The 14,605-nt window shown below is 37.8% G+C and overlaps 1 protein-coding gene across 3 annotated transcripts in view; it reads right to left on the bottom strand.

The window, feature by feature from the left end:
- Positions 1-14,605, bottom strand: part of FHL5 (four and a half LIM domains 5) — a 46,585-nt gene that overhangs the window by 31,284 nt on the left and 696 nt on the right. The window contains exon 2 of one of the 3 annotated variants that reach the window (XM_038554759.1): positions 14,522-14,543. The exons of 1 other annotated variant lie outside the window; for it this stretch is intronic. The gene's annotated coding sequence lies outside the window, so the exon portion shown is untranslated. Of the gene's footprint in view, positions 1-13,734; positions 13,760-14,521; positions 14,544-14,605 lie in introns of those variants that run through there. One more of the 3 variants, XM_038554760.1, reaches the window with a different exon arrangement.

Genomic DNA, 14,605 nt, shown 5'->3' with positions numbered 1-14,605 from the left:
TATATGAATCCCCCGAATCAACCCCATTTCCTACAGATGGAGTCTATGAGGACACTGCAGATCTAATATAAATATTAGAAAGTATTTCCCCTGCCTCCTCTATACTTTTTGGAAAATTCAAAAAATTCTCTATGGAATTCCTCAAGGGTAGTAATTGTATCAGTTTGTTTTGTTGGTCTTCCTTTCATCTGAAGATTACCTTCATCATACTCATTAAGTACTATCAATATGTAAACACTAATAGCTGTTTTCTGAGCACTGAGGAGGGACCTCCTTTGATTCATCTATTTAACACTGTTTCTATCTGCTTCCCCCTGCATCTAATGACAAATACAAACTTATTTAGCAAGAAGCGTGATCTGCCATTGTAAAAACTAAGTCTACTGAGGAAGGACTGAATCTGGAGCCTTGACCATGTCTAGACGTAACACACACTAACCAACGGAATCACCCCATAGGACCAAGTGTTTGTACGAGATCACATGAAAAATTTGCTATGGCCTGGGGAATTACTTCATCAGAGAGGAAATACAATGTCTTTTGTACTTTTTTTTCTTTCCATTTTTGAGTTCAATATCATGTGTTATAAAGAGATTGTGAATTGATCATTGTAAAGCCAAGATGGCTATTTTATTTTCCCAATGTTTTAAAATAACCTCTAATTTCCCTCCATAATTAGTGATGAGAAAGCTCAATCCTTGCTCAATTAATTCACCTTAAGAGGATGACAAACATGTTCAATTTAAACAATGGCTTGAGAGCAGGATACCTTAATAACCATGGTTCTAGGCACTGTGCCGAGTGCTCTAATCATCACAGGACCGTCAATTCATCTGAACCTATAAAATCTTAAAATAACTAAAAGTACATACTCCTTATAGGTGAATGAAGCAAAAAAAAAAAATACTTTCTGTGATTTTCTTTAAAACAAATATTTTTTAAAATCAAGAAATAAACCATTTGTATTCTGATAAAACAGTATTAGAAATTATCCAAGAAAATGAAGAGTGTTCTTTATTTGGAAAGTAGCCAATATAAAATGAGATATGCATTTTTTATCTAACAGAGCCTATAAGGTAGTTTTTAAAATCCATGACTTACTTAAATGACAACTCCAGTTAAACAAATTAGTTAGGAAGAACTTTTGGCCATTTAACTAAGAGCAATAATTAAGATTTCACAATCACATAATTCTTTCCTGAGTATAAGTCAAGTCTAGCCATACAGTATATTGGCTTTCATATATCCTGGCATTAATGTGCATTATAGCTTCTGTTGGTTTATGATCTTCAAATTCATAAAACGCCATGCTGAAAGATGAGCTCCTTTTTGGACCTTCTGAAATAAGGACAGCCTGTCAACAAGTTCTATATTTCATCTCAGACTTAAAGCTGAAGACACTTCTGAATTTTAAGGTATATAAAGGCACATTTATAAATTGTATTATGAATGTTTAATGAATGCCTTATGTGTTTCTCTTAGATATTGTTTACATTCTACCTTGTATTATAAATGTTCTGGAGGTTTGTTGTATTTCTTATAGTCATAATGTCACTGAGAGCAACCACTGTGTCTTACTCATTTCTGCACTCCATTTGAAGACTAGGAGTACCCCATACTTACTGGGTCAACTTCAAAAATGTCTTGGATAAAACTGATGGTAATTATTAAAGGATTTCTATTTTATTGAAGTAATGATGGCTCAAGAGCAGCTACAGCACCTCCAGCCTTAGAATTTTCTGCTGGGGGCATCATATAATTCCCCAGTGACTTGAAGCACTCTTCAGGCATCCTTTCCTTGATTTCTGGAGCGGAGGCGCCAGATACCCTTTCTTTTCCTCTGAACTGATAGGTCAAATCAAAGGATAACAAGGATCCTATCTCTTTGCAAGCCTATCAGCAGCTTTGCAGATGATTGTAAGCATGGAGTAGGTATTTGCTCTTTCTTTGGATCTTTTTATTCTGTTTTCAAAATTAATAGGTCCTGTAGCTTTTTGATTCCAACGGAGCGTATTGAGGGCTGGAGAGAGGAGGGCTGGACCTTTGATGGGAGGAGCTCATGGACCTGGGAGGATACAATCCCAAGCACTTCCATAAAGCCCAGCAGCCTGTTACTAAGGGCGGGTGATAAGGCATATGCGCTCCTTGTCATATGCATGACATTTCTAATCTATCGCCAAATTCTTTAATTATTTAATTTTAAAAAGTTAAAGTTATTTGAGAGGGAGCAAGAGTGAGAGAGAGATAGAGAGATAGAGGAGCAGATTCCCTGCTGACCAGAGAGCCAGACTCAGGGCTCAATCCCAGGACTCCGAGATCACGACCTGAGCTGAAGGTAGACCCTTAACTGATTGAGCCCCCCAGGTGTCCCTATCATCAAATTCTTAACTTTCAGTTGGGTTTTTGGGACGGGTACCAGTAACATTTTATAAAACCAGTTATCAGCAACCTGTTTGGCATTTTGGCAACACCTAAATATATATATAGTAAAAAAAAAATGGTATTTTTATTCTGCCTTGCAGAAATAGAATATTGTAAATGATATCCATAAACGATGTTTTGGAGCAAATGAGATAACATATACTGAAATACCTTACAAACAATGATGAGTTATGCAAGTATAAACATTGCCGAGGGGGAAAGTATATAGAGATTAGAGTAACTGTAGATGGAAAATGACAAAATTTTAAGAACATCTACAATTTGTTATCCTAATATTGTAATATATAGTATTGATCAAAGCCAATCTTGGCTTATCAACTGACATTTCACTTAAAAAGTACTTAGAGTCAGGGGGCCTGGGTGACTCAGTTGGCTAAGCATCCAACTCTTGATTTCAGCTCAGATCATGATCTCAGGGTCATGAGATCCAGCCCCATGTCCTCTGGCTCAGCGCTGGCTGGGCGTGGAGTTTGCTTAGGGTTCTCTCTCCCTCTGCCTCAACCCCTGGGCTCATGCACTTTCTCTTAAAAAGAACAAACAAACTTAGAGTCATTCTTGAAGAATCCATAAGACCCGGTGTGATGAATAGACAGGGAAGGTGGGGAGATTCACTTTTTGCTCTATATAGCCTTTTGTACCTTTTGTATTTCATTCCAAATACAATCATGGCCTATTTTAAAAATTAAATAAAATCTTAACAGAAATATAAAGACTAAATTTATTTCACTGTCTTGTTCCTGATCATAGACTATAAGAACTAGAAGAGATAGATCAGTTTCAACTAATTTTACAGATATGGAAACTAAATACTGAAGATGGTATTCATAGTTACTTTCCAGAAAGATTAGGAAAAATGGAATATATCTTCTAAATAAAATTTTGTAAGCACCCACACTGCTAATCAAAATGAATTTTAAAAATCTCATACACTACTTTATTTACCATGTTTGTCATTTGCATGCATTTTAGCAAGCTTCTTTTTAGACTTGATTACGACTTTGTAATGACTGACCTACAAAGGACCAGGTGGTTAAACAAACATGAAAGATTTTAAGATCGGCCAAAACTGGATACCAGTTTCATGGCCCACTTTAAGAATCTTACATTTACCACCATTTTGGTAATTTTTTACAATTTGTTTCTCAGCTCTGCTTTGTGAGACCTTGTTTTCTCAAGGAGAAACAATTCACTTCCACCCTCCAGTAAATTAGTTGCACAATCTCGTCTATAATAGTCTACTTTAAAAAAAATTGACCATCAGTTTCACAATCTCATCTATAATAGTATACTTAAAAAAAAAAAAAAATTGACCATCAGAACGAGGAGGGTGAGGAGGGAGAGCCCAGGAGAGAATTTTGGGAAACTCAGTAAAAGGAATCCCTATGGGTACAGTAAGATATTCAGAGATAAGGCCTCTTACTGCTGCAGTCATTTTGATATTTTTGCTTCTCTATAATATAAAAACCTGCTTCCGATCCAATCTCATTTTTACAGAACCACTAAATCTAGGAGCTGGGAGGGATGTTTTGAAATTCCCCAGTTTGTTCCTCTCATCTAGTAAGTGAGAAAAACTGAAGTTCAGGAAGGCAAACTGACTGTTTTCTAAAGCTGACAAAGTAGTTAGTGGAAGAGCCTCCACCAGAGTTCAGATTTCCAGCTCTAATGGAAGCCGTTTGTTGTTGTTTTCATACATAGATAGACACAGAGCTTGTATGGAGTGACAGCTTTGGTTCCTGCTGTGATTTTTCCCAAAGAAAAAAAAGAAACAAAAGCTCTCCTCACTTGTATCTGGCACTCTAGGGTTGAATTACTGACCAGGTAACAACCTCACAAGCATAAACAGAGAGGTGCATCCAGTAGCTCAAGCCAAGCTGCCTCTAGCTGTACAAAAGAAACCAATTCTCCTCAAAAGCAAGTACATGTCCCCTCCAACATTCAAGGCAATTCAATTTCAATTTAGCTTTTGTTTATTATAGTTATTATTGGTTTACTCTGGAGTTGGGAAAAAAAATCCAAAACCACATTTGGTTTCATTTTCTGCATCCTCACGTTAAAAAAAAAAAAAAGAAAAGAAAAGAAAGTAATGTGTGTGTACGTGTGGCTTGTATGTTTGTGAATATGTGTGTGTGTGTGTGTGTGGCTTGTATGCTTATGTGTATATGAATATGTGTGGCTATGTGTGCTGTGTGGTGTGTGTGTGTGTGTGTGTGTGTGTGTGTGAGGGTGTTTGGGTTGGGGATATGGGGCCGGTGGTGGAAGTTAATGTTAACTAGTTTTTCCAGTGTTTCTGCCTGAAGCAAAATAATCTTCTTCCTACAACAATGTGATTTAAAAAGATACAAGGCAGTACTATATCCTGTGCTTTGGTGATAACACTAATCAATAATTTCAAACTACTCTCTTGACAGTTTAAAATTTATTGGTGATGGAGGGGGTGACAGTGATATTTAAAACCAGCTTTAATTTAATTTTTATCTGTTTCAGTCTTAGAGATTTAGACAAAGTGGGTTCTTGGCATCTGTCAAAGGAAAATGACCACAGTCCAAGTGCTCACTGGTTCACTCGGCAACCATGGTTTACACCTACATGGTGTGTTGATCTCAGGTTGCTCATGCTAATTTTGTAGAGAAAGTAAATGGGAAAATCTGTTATCACTCCCTTGGAAACCAAATGTTCACAGTATTGACTGACAAACATTGGTTAAGATTTAGCATTATTTTCATTTTCACCTGAAGCATTACTCAGTGTATGAATTTTTAAGGCACACCAGTGTGTCACACACGCAGAAGCAGAGGCCTCTCCTGCCTTGTTCAGGGCTGTGTCCCTGGCACCTGAAACAGAGCTTGGCTCAAATATGTGTTGAGTGAATGCAGGAAGAAAGATGTAAGATAGTTTGGCCACAGAATCTTAAAAGGTTTAGAGCCAAAGAGCCATTCTCCTCCCGTTTTATAAATAAAGGCCAACCCGGAGGCTTTAAATGCCTGGAGTTTGAATCACACTACTTCCTGTGACCTTCATAATCCAAGTTCGTTAGCATAGCATTCCAGACCTTTCATAATCTGGCTCTTCCATTTTTAAACCCAACAATATCCAACAGCCATGGCCCCAACTCTGAGCCATCCATGATGCTTCGCTCCATACTTCTCACAAACAGTTCACCTTAGCTCTAGTTAATCATCTGTCTTTCCCGCTCAACAGTGAACTTCAGGCAGGACAGATGCTCTGTTCCCACCAGATTCCCGGTGTCTAGCATATTACCAGCATATGCTGAGTATTCAGTAAATATTGCAGATGGAAGAATGAGGGCAGAAAGGAGAGATGAAATGTGGAAATACTTGGACAAATGCATGGGGTGCTCTGGAAGTTTCAGGAGATTTCTAGAAAACTTCCAAGTAAACCTTCTTCTAGAGCTGTGTCTCGAAGGTTGAGTAAGGCAGGTCTCTCTAGGAAAAGCTGGGGAAAGGTTCCTAAGCAGTGGGGAGTCCACACGGCTGTGGAGGTGGTGCAGTAGCATGCCGAGGGGTATGGATGACAAGCCGGGGAGCAACTATGAGAGTGGCTTCAAGGACCATACCTGGAGAGCAGCATTTCGACCATAGCTGGACAAAAAAAAAAAAAGTCACTTTGAAACTAAATATTTTTACATGTCAGAGCTTTGAAAACTCAACATACATTGCTACAAATATTTTTGGCCTACTGTTTTCTTCTTGGTCAACTGAAGATCACACTTTGTAAAAGCAGGTCTATGACATCACTGCTAACTAAAAATCTCTTACTTGGCATTGAGGCAATTCACATTGATGGACTTAAATTTATAAGAAACCAGGAATGCTTTTTTGAATTAAAAATCATGAGAGAGAAAAAATCCTATAAGAACTCTCATTAAAAAAAAAAAAAAAAAAAAAAAAGAACTCTCATTTCCTTAGGTTTCTATACTTGTCGTTTAAAGGAATTTCTCTTTTGAAATTATGGGAATAAAACATCCCTCCCCTGGATCTCGGATTCTATTACACTTGAGCGACTTAACTGGTAACTGGGCAAAGGGTGTCCTCTCGAGGGTAACCCACTCTCTCCCCATCACTGTGGTGGAAATTGCCAGTGCGCAGGTGGCAACTGCCCCCCGCCCTGGAGGGAGCCCACTGCCCTGTTCAGCCCAGGGAAGGAGCCCACGTTCTCTTCCCACCCTGGGCTGGGAGGGGCAGGTCTTGGAAGAAACCTTGTTTTCCAATTCAGCTTTAATAATAATAAAACTGATAATGAATTGATTCACACAGGACACGTGTGTCTACTTCGCAATTGTTTTAGAACTCTAAAAGTAGAGACACATGATTAAATGGAACTTTCACATCCACACGTATGTCACAATAAAAGTGGTTTTATTCCTCAGTCTGTTATACTGTGTTGTATGCATACACGGGGAAAGGAGAGGAGAGAGGTAATATATATATATATATATATACACAAGCTTTTATTAATTATTTTATAAATTAATTAATTATGGCATTTAAAAATTAGGATTTTCTGGGGGCGCCTGGGTGGCTCAGTCTTTAAGTGTCTGCCTTGTGCTCAGGTCATGATCCAGCCCAGAGACTGTTTCTTCCTCTCCCTCTGCCCTTCCCCCCTGCTCATGTTCTCTCTCTCTCTCTGTGCTCTCTGTCTCTCTCTCTCTCTCTCTCTCAAATAAATAAATAAAATCTTTTTTTTTAATTAGGATTTTAGGATTTTCTGATTATGTTAGCTTTGTAGTTTAAAACTTAAAACAAAATGAAGGAATGCATAGCATTCTTTCTAAGCTCTTGGCTCCGTCAAAAACCAAACAGAATACATATTCTAATTGCCTTAATCAGAATAACTGTTAATTCTTAGTTTAAGTGTGTTTGGGAATTTAACTTAACTATTTTCTCTTTAGGTTATAATTTATAAGGTTTTTGGATTTCAAGTAGCAGTTTCCCATGTGCAATTTGGATAATGGCATACATTTATTTCTATTAATCAATTTTTTTCAGATCACCTGGGGTTTAATTGAATAACATCATAAGTGAAGTATCAATATGTGTTTTAATAATGATTTATGGTTGGAGTGCCTCAGTGGCTCAGTCAGTTAAGCAGCTGATTTTGGCTCTGGTCATGATCCAGGATTCTAGGATGGAGCTCCCACATCAGACTCCCTGCTCAGTGGAGTCTGCTTCTCCCTCTCCCTCTGTCCCACCCTCATTCTCTTGCACTTTCTGTCTCTGTCTTTCTCAAATAAATGAATTAAACCTTTAAAAAAATGATTATGGTTTACAAAGTGCTTTCATGTGTATTATCTGAAACAGTGATTTTTCAACATTCTAGTTTAAGAATTTATTTAGCATCTAATAAAAGCTATTTACCTCTTCTTAAGAATGTATATATATGCTTGTGAACACAGAAGCTTCTCAAACCTGGTGAAGCCAGGGTTCTTGAAACCAGGCTTCAGATTTGAGGTTGCTAACTCTAGCCCAAGGACCAAAATCTAACCATTGCCTGTGTTTGTATGGCTTGAGACTTAAACACAGCTTTTACATTTTTAAATATTGAAAAAAAAAAAGAAGAATACAATGTTTGACATGTTAAATGATATGAAATTTAAATTTCAGTGTCTATAAATGAAGTTTTATTGGAACATGGCCACACTCTTCCATTTATATATAGTCTATGGCTCTTTTTTTTAATTTTACTTTTATTTTAAGTAATCTCTATATTTACTGTCTAGCCCTTTACAAAAAATGTTTACTGATCCCTGATATAAAGTTTCAAAGTATATTTTTTGTTTTTTAGTTATATTTTGTTGACTGCATGCTTAAGTTTAGGATTTGAAAAGGACTTCTACAAGCTGCTTAAAAGAATATAAAATTATTAACTGACTTTTAAAATAATACTAGAAATTATTAATATGGTACTTGGAAAAGTATTTAATGACATGGCAAAATGATACCGATGTTGCTTTTAGTAAAAAAAAGAAAAAAGTATGCAGTGAATAATAAGTGTGATCTCAACCACATAAATACTATTAAAGAGTAGAAAACAAGTTTAGAAAAAATTATGCTCAAGTGTTAGGCCTCTTGATTGAAGTTATGGATTTTTAAAAAACATTTTCACTGTTCATTACTTTATAAAAATTATACAATGTATCACTTTAATAATAAGGAAAAATAAAATATTGAACAAACTTAAGAGTATAGTTATTTAATTAAAAAAACTCACAGATTAGAATCTTCAGTGACAGTATAACTATAAAAATGTTCAAGAGAATGGATTAATAGAGTGAATGCAATTATAAGACCAGAAATCATTTTGAAAAATCAAATCTTATTTCATTTAGGTAGTATGACAAGTTGGTGTCAGATTCTTTTATTGTTTTCTGCATGCAAATTATACTCATGAATCTGAGAAAGAAATGTTGATCTTTATGTTAAGACACAGTTTTCCACAAAATCGAAGCATTGTTCTATACTGAGAGGCATTTGATCAAAATTTATGATAGACCATTTCTTGTTCATAGGAGACTCAGGAACTGGCCATCAACTTAATGTAGAGATTCATGCTCTAAAGAAAACTGAACAATTTGATCAGTTTTCTTTAGGTGCTATACTGGCTTGGTCTACTTGATGAATGAATGAGTGAATATATGAATGAATGAATGACCTCATGTAGGACTTTTTGGATCTGAAAAAAAAAGTTTGATATCTCGATCTGGACAACTATTAATACTCTTTTCAAACATTAGGAGTTACATGACCATGTTAATTAAATTGTTTAATGAATAGCTATAAAGAATCATTAAAGAGAACAGAGTTAAGCTGGAAGACAGGAACCCCAGAAGCCCATTCCCCACCATCTTCAGTGTTATAATTGTGATTAAACTGCAAATAAACTCAGAGAATGTATTCTTTAACATGAAGGGAGAATCTGATACATCAAAGTAATCTACTGAAAAATAAAACTTAGGATCCATTTGGTGAGTACTGCTCTGGCAAAATGAATTAGCAAAGGAGTATCTCAAATCTTTACTAGTAGCCACAAAAGTATTACAGAAGAATTTGAGAATAAAAATAAAAAATGACTTTTACTGTAATACAAAATTCTACAAAATGGGTGCTTTTATTTCATCTTTAAGGAAGGGAGCAAACTCATTTGTCTGAGTTCATAGGGCACTCCACATGAATGGTCCACATGGACCAGACTTCAAAGCCTTGACTCTCTTCTCTGTATCACACTAGGGCCATTTCATTGACTTTTTAACCTTGTTTATTTATTCTGTGAATTTGAAACTTTTCCCTCCCTTTCCAGTGTGTTAACAGTCGAACCCAGAAGAGATTTTGGAGGGTTACATCCAATATTTTCCTTTTTAAATTTATATTTTTTAAAGATTTTATTTATTTATTTATTCATGAGAGACATACAGAGAGAGAGAGGTAGAGACACAGGCAGAGGGAGAAGCAGGCTCCACACAGGGAGCCCAATGTGGGACTCGATCCCGGGTCTCCAGGATCACACCCTGGGCTGAAGGCGGCGCTAAACCGCTGAGCCACCCGGGCTGCCCTATTTCCCGTTTTTAAAACCAGATCTTAAAGCTTTCTGATCCTTGTCTCCATTTCTCCTTTTACAGGTCTTTGGAAATGTATCTATAAAATGCATTCATTCCTTATCGATCCCTGCAACCTACAAAAGAGTGTGTGAGATACTAGAAAGTCAGCAATAATTGCCACAGTCCTTTAGTCTACAGACACAGATAGTCTTTTAGGAGATGCAGATAAATTAGATTATAATGTGAGATCAGAGGGCACACCAGTAATGTGAGAATACGCAAAAGTGGTACATCATGTGGACTTGGGTGGAGGGTAGTCTGTAAATACTTCCTGAAAGATGCAGCACCTGAACTGTGAGATCTAAAAGATGAGGGTGACTGAGCTGAGTTAGGTCTGTGTGCAGAGGGCTCTGCCAAAATATGCCTATAGAAGCTTGACAGAAAAGAGGCATTTGCTCTATTCTTAATCTGCTGAAGATCATTCGGTATGAGTGAGCAGTAGTTTGTGTGAGTGTGTGTGTGTGCACACATGCACATCAGTGCCATAGTAAAAATTGGTTTGGAGAATGGAGAGGCAATGTTATTCGAGGTCTTGACAAGTGTTAATACTCTGTACCAGGCAATGTTGCAAGTAGTTTTTATATGAGGTGTTTATTTCTCATAACAAACCTAGGAAAAAGGTATAGCATCATAATCTCCACTTTATATACAAGGAAAAAGAGACACACAGAGGCTACGTGACTTCTTCAAGTTCCCAGACCTAGGGAGTGACACAGGTGGGACTTGAACTCCAGCCAGTGTGACATGAGAAGCATGGTCCTTGGATAAGTATTATCAGCTTCACCTGGAAGCTGGTTAGAAATGTAAATACTCAGGCATCAACCCAGACCTACAGAACCAGAATCTGCATTTTAACAAAGACCAGGTCCTATCTGAGCTCCTTAACCTCTGAAGAGATCTATTTTAATCCCCTATGTTGTTGTTTCTCCTTAACCTTGAGAAGGAATCTGGACATTATCTTAAGGCCAATAGGGAGTCAAGGGAAAGTGTGAAGTGAGAGGTTGGCAAAATTACATGTGTGTTTAGCCCAATTGTTGTAGGTCAATCGTTCTGGCTTCAGAAAGGAGAATGCAGTAGAAGAGGACAATTCTGGAGGCAAGGAGACCAGTGAAAGGGCTACTGTTCACCAAGTGAAGGAAGATGGCAGCCTGAAATCAGACGGTGGTAGTGACATAGGAGAAGTGTAGGAGAATGCCCAAGGCAGTCTTGCCAGAACTTGGAAGATGCTTTGGGTCTCCAAAGATATCTAAGTTGAGGGAGGGTAGGAGTTAGTTCCCTCAAGTTTCTGGCTTGAGCAAATGATTTCATCATGGTGTCATTTACTATATAAGAGTCTACTGGAGGGAAGTAAGGTGGGGGGTAGGAGAGGGAAATGATGAATTTACTTTTAGATTAAATCATGAGATTTGAGACTTTGGGGCAGCTAAGTAGAGCTGTTTAGCCAGGTCCTAAAAGTACACTGGAAACCATAAAAAATGGCAGAGAAACCATCTAACTTAATTGAGCAAGTTGGAAGGGGTCTTAGGGCAAGTCCTGGTTGTCCCTGATGTTCCTCCCTCCTCCTCCTTTTTGCTCACTGGAATCCAAGCCTCCTCTGGGTAGTTCTGTATCCAGCGGACGATAGCTCAGAGAAAATATCTCAGATCTAGATTTTGGATTCATTAGCCTATAGAACAGATGATAACTGAGGCAATGGTACCGTCCAGAAAGAGAAAAGGAGTCCAGGATACAGAAGAGGAGAAGGGGAATCTGCACAACAGACCGAGAAGGGTGGTCTTGGTAGGAGAGAACCAAGAGTTTGGGATCATGGAAGCCCTGTGTCGAGAGTGTCTCAAGGTGCGGGAAGTGGGTTAAATTGATTTGAGACACTGAATAGATAACGGGAAATGTCTGCCGGATATAGCGATATGCTAGTGATTGATAAGCTCCATGAGAGCTGGGGAAAACTGGTGAGGATGAAGCAGACTGCAATAGACTGAGAAGTGGGACTCAAGAAGAGGTAGAGATTAATAGAGTGTAGACAACTCTTCAGGAGATTGATCTACGAAGCTGAGGGAGAGAACTGGAGGAGCTCAGTAATGAAGCAGAGGCGTTTTAAGATAGGAAATGTGAGCATGTTTAAGTGCTGATGGGAGGAGCCAATAAAGAAGGGAAAGTTAAAGACTGTGAGCCCTGAAGTGAGGGTGTGAAGGTAAAGGGCACCTGTTTAGATCTTTCCTTTTATGTTCCAGTGGGCAGGTATGGAGATTGGGAGGATGATCAGAGAAACAGGAAGACCTCTCTGCAGCTATCTATTCCACAGTCTGGGGTCTTCAGTGGGTTAATCCTATCACCCTTCCATCCTAAGCCTGGCTGTCTACAAAAGGAATTGTTCTACTACTTGAATACTCCACTTTTATTTCCATGACACACAGTATGGCCATGAATGAACTAAGCACCTGCTTTAAAAATTAACCCTTAATCTAAAATCGTCACCTTAGCCATACCTGTCTTTGGATGAGGAGAGTTTAGAGAGACAGTTGAGGTGTATTTCCACCTTAATCTTTTTAAAGATTTGGTGAACCCCCCCCCACTGGCACCAAGGTATGCCTGAAGCTGAGGTTTCTGGCTTCACAGAAAACAGTGGTTCATAATCAGGACCCCAGAGAATAGCTGAGGGCAGATTTCAGGAGTCTATCAACCCCACAAATGTCATTAAAAAATCTATTTGCAATAGGCATTTTTGTTGTTTTGTTTTGTCAGATTCTTAAGGGCATCTGTAGTCTGTGGAGATAGATAAATGCTCAAACTGATCATTTCCAGGGGATCAAAAGGTAGCCAAGAAAAATGATGACAATCAGAGAGGAAAAAGACAATTACAAGAACACGGAAATACATGTTAGTTTAACTGACATCTGACTCAGAACTTCCCATGTGAACCCAAGTATCTGGTTTTCAATTCTAAAGAATCATGTTTCCTAGATTGAAAACATAAAAAACAAATCAAAGTTCTTCCAATGTGTTCTAGAAGAACATTTATTTTCAATATTACAGTAGAAAGTGACGAGGCTCACCTAAGGAACCCAAATTAATCCACCTTTTTTCAAAACGTTGTTGGCAAGTATAATAAAAATGAGAGGTAAACTTGTCAGTGAGGTGATGTGACATTAAAATGCAAATGTGCTGCTCTTAGGTAGGACAGGCTGGGAATTGGCAACTAATGAGAACATGTGGAAATAAATAGAGCAAGTGTGGAAAACAGACATCGGAGTTTACCTTCCCCATCAAACAATTTGGATCGTGGCTGCAGGCATATATCATAACAAATATGTTACGAAATACCTTGTTTGACACATGTTCGCAGTATTTGTGTTAAATATTAATCTATAGCCTTCGCTAATGAAAATGCTAGCATTTATACAGGATGATATTGTGGATGTGAAATGACAGCTAAAATGACTTGAGGATTTTCTTACGTTTTATTTATAAGGATTACACATTTTACTAATGATGTTTTTTTAGTTTCCACATTTTTGAACCTCAAACTGACAGCTGAGGGGTTGCATTCACTTTTCAAATGGCTGACAGACAGTAAAGAGGGCCTGACTAAAAACTGGTGAGGGAGAAAGTGTAAACATGTGGGATGCGTGTTTTTGCTGAAGTAACACTGTTTGCTTCAAGAAGCAATGCTTTTGGGATACCTGGAGTTGAGCATCTGCCTTTGGCTCAGGTCGTGATCCCGGGTCCTGGGATCGAGTCCCCCTCAGGGAGCCTGCTTCTCCCTCTGCCTGTGTCTGCCTCTCTCTCTGTGCCTCTCATGGATAATTAAAAAAAAAAAAAAAAAAAGCAAAGCTTTAGATTCCTATAACACATTATGTATTTGTGTTGGTCAGACACACAGATATTTATTTCACTGCAGTCTTCGAAAACCTCATATTAGGTACGGTCTTTAAGCCTGCATCTGGAAAGTAGGTGGATTTTTCTTGACGATAGCAGGATTCTCACTAACTCACTTAAAAACTGTAAGTGATTTCAAATGTACTCTGGATATATAGACTCAGCCATAAAATAACTGCAGTAATAAAGTTAGTCATTTAAATAAATTAAGCCAAATAAGTCCCCAGAATCCTGCCACCCCCTTTTTATGGCAACAAAGGTATACCCCCATGTATAAAGACCATTTTCATAACATAGGAGGCAACTCTAAAGAGTTATCTGACCACTATGCGGCCTCCGCATACATATTATTGAAATGAGAAATCTGAAAAACTCAGCTTATAAAATTTGACAACTGCTGGCTCAACTGACTTTTGAAAAGTTTCTGAACAACTTTGACATACGCACTTAACTTGCCAAGGAAACATTTTCTCATAAGCAGTCACTAGAAAGTCTATAAGAATGTCTCATACTTAAAAAAAAAAAATTAAAGCTGAAATACCATCTAAAGAAACACAAAGGAAACATTACGGAAAAGAAAACAAAACTTACTTTTTCTTGAGGCTGCTTTTTCCTGTGGTTTAAAGAGTATGGAAGGAGAATATGTGATGATTATTTTTTTTCCTCCAGCACATT

The sequence above is a fragment of the Canis lupus genome, chromosome 12 (genome assembly GCF_011100685.1).
Source record: "Canis lupus familiaris isolate Mischka breed German Shepherd chromosome 12, alternate assembly UU_Cfam_GSD_1.0, whole genome shotgun sequence".
Lineage (NCBI taxonomy): Eukaryota > Metazoa > Chordata > Mammalia > Carnivora > Canidae > Canis > Canis lupus.
This window is presented reverse-complemented; position numbering and strand designations above follow the sequence as displayed.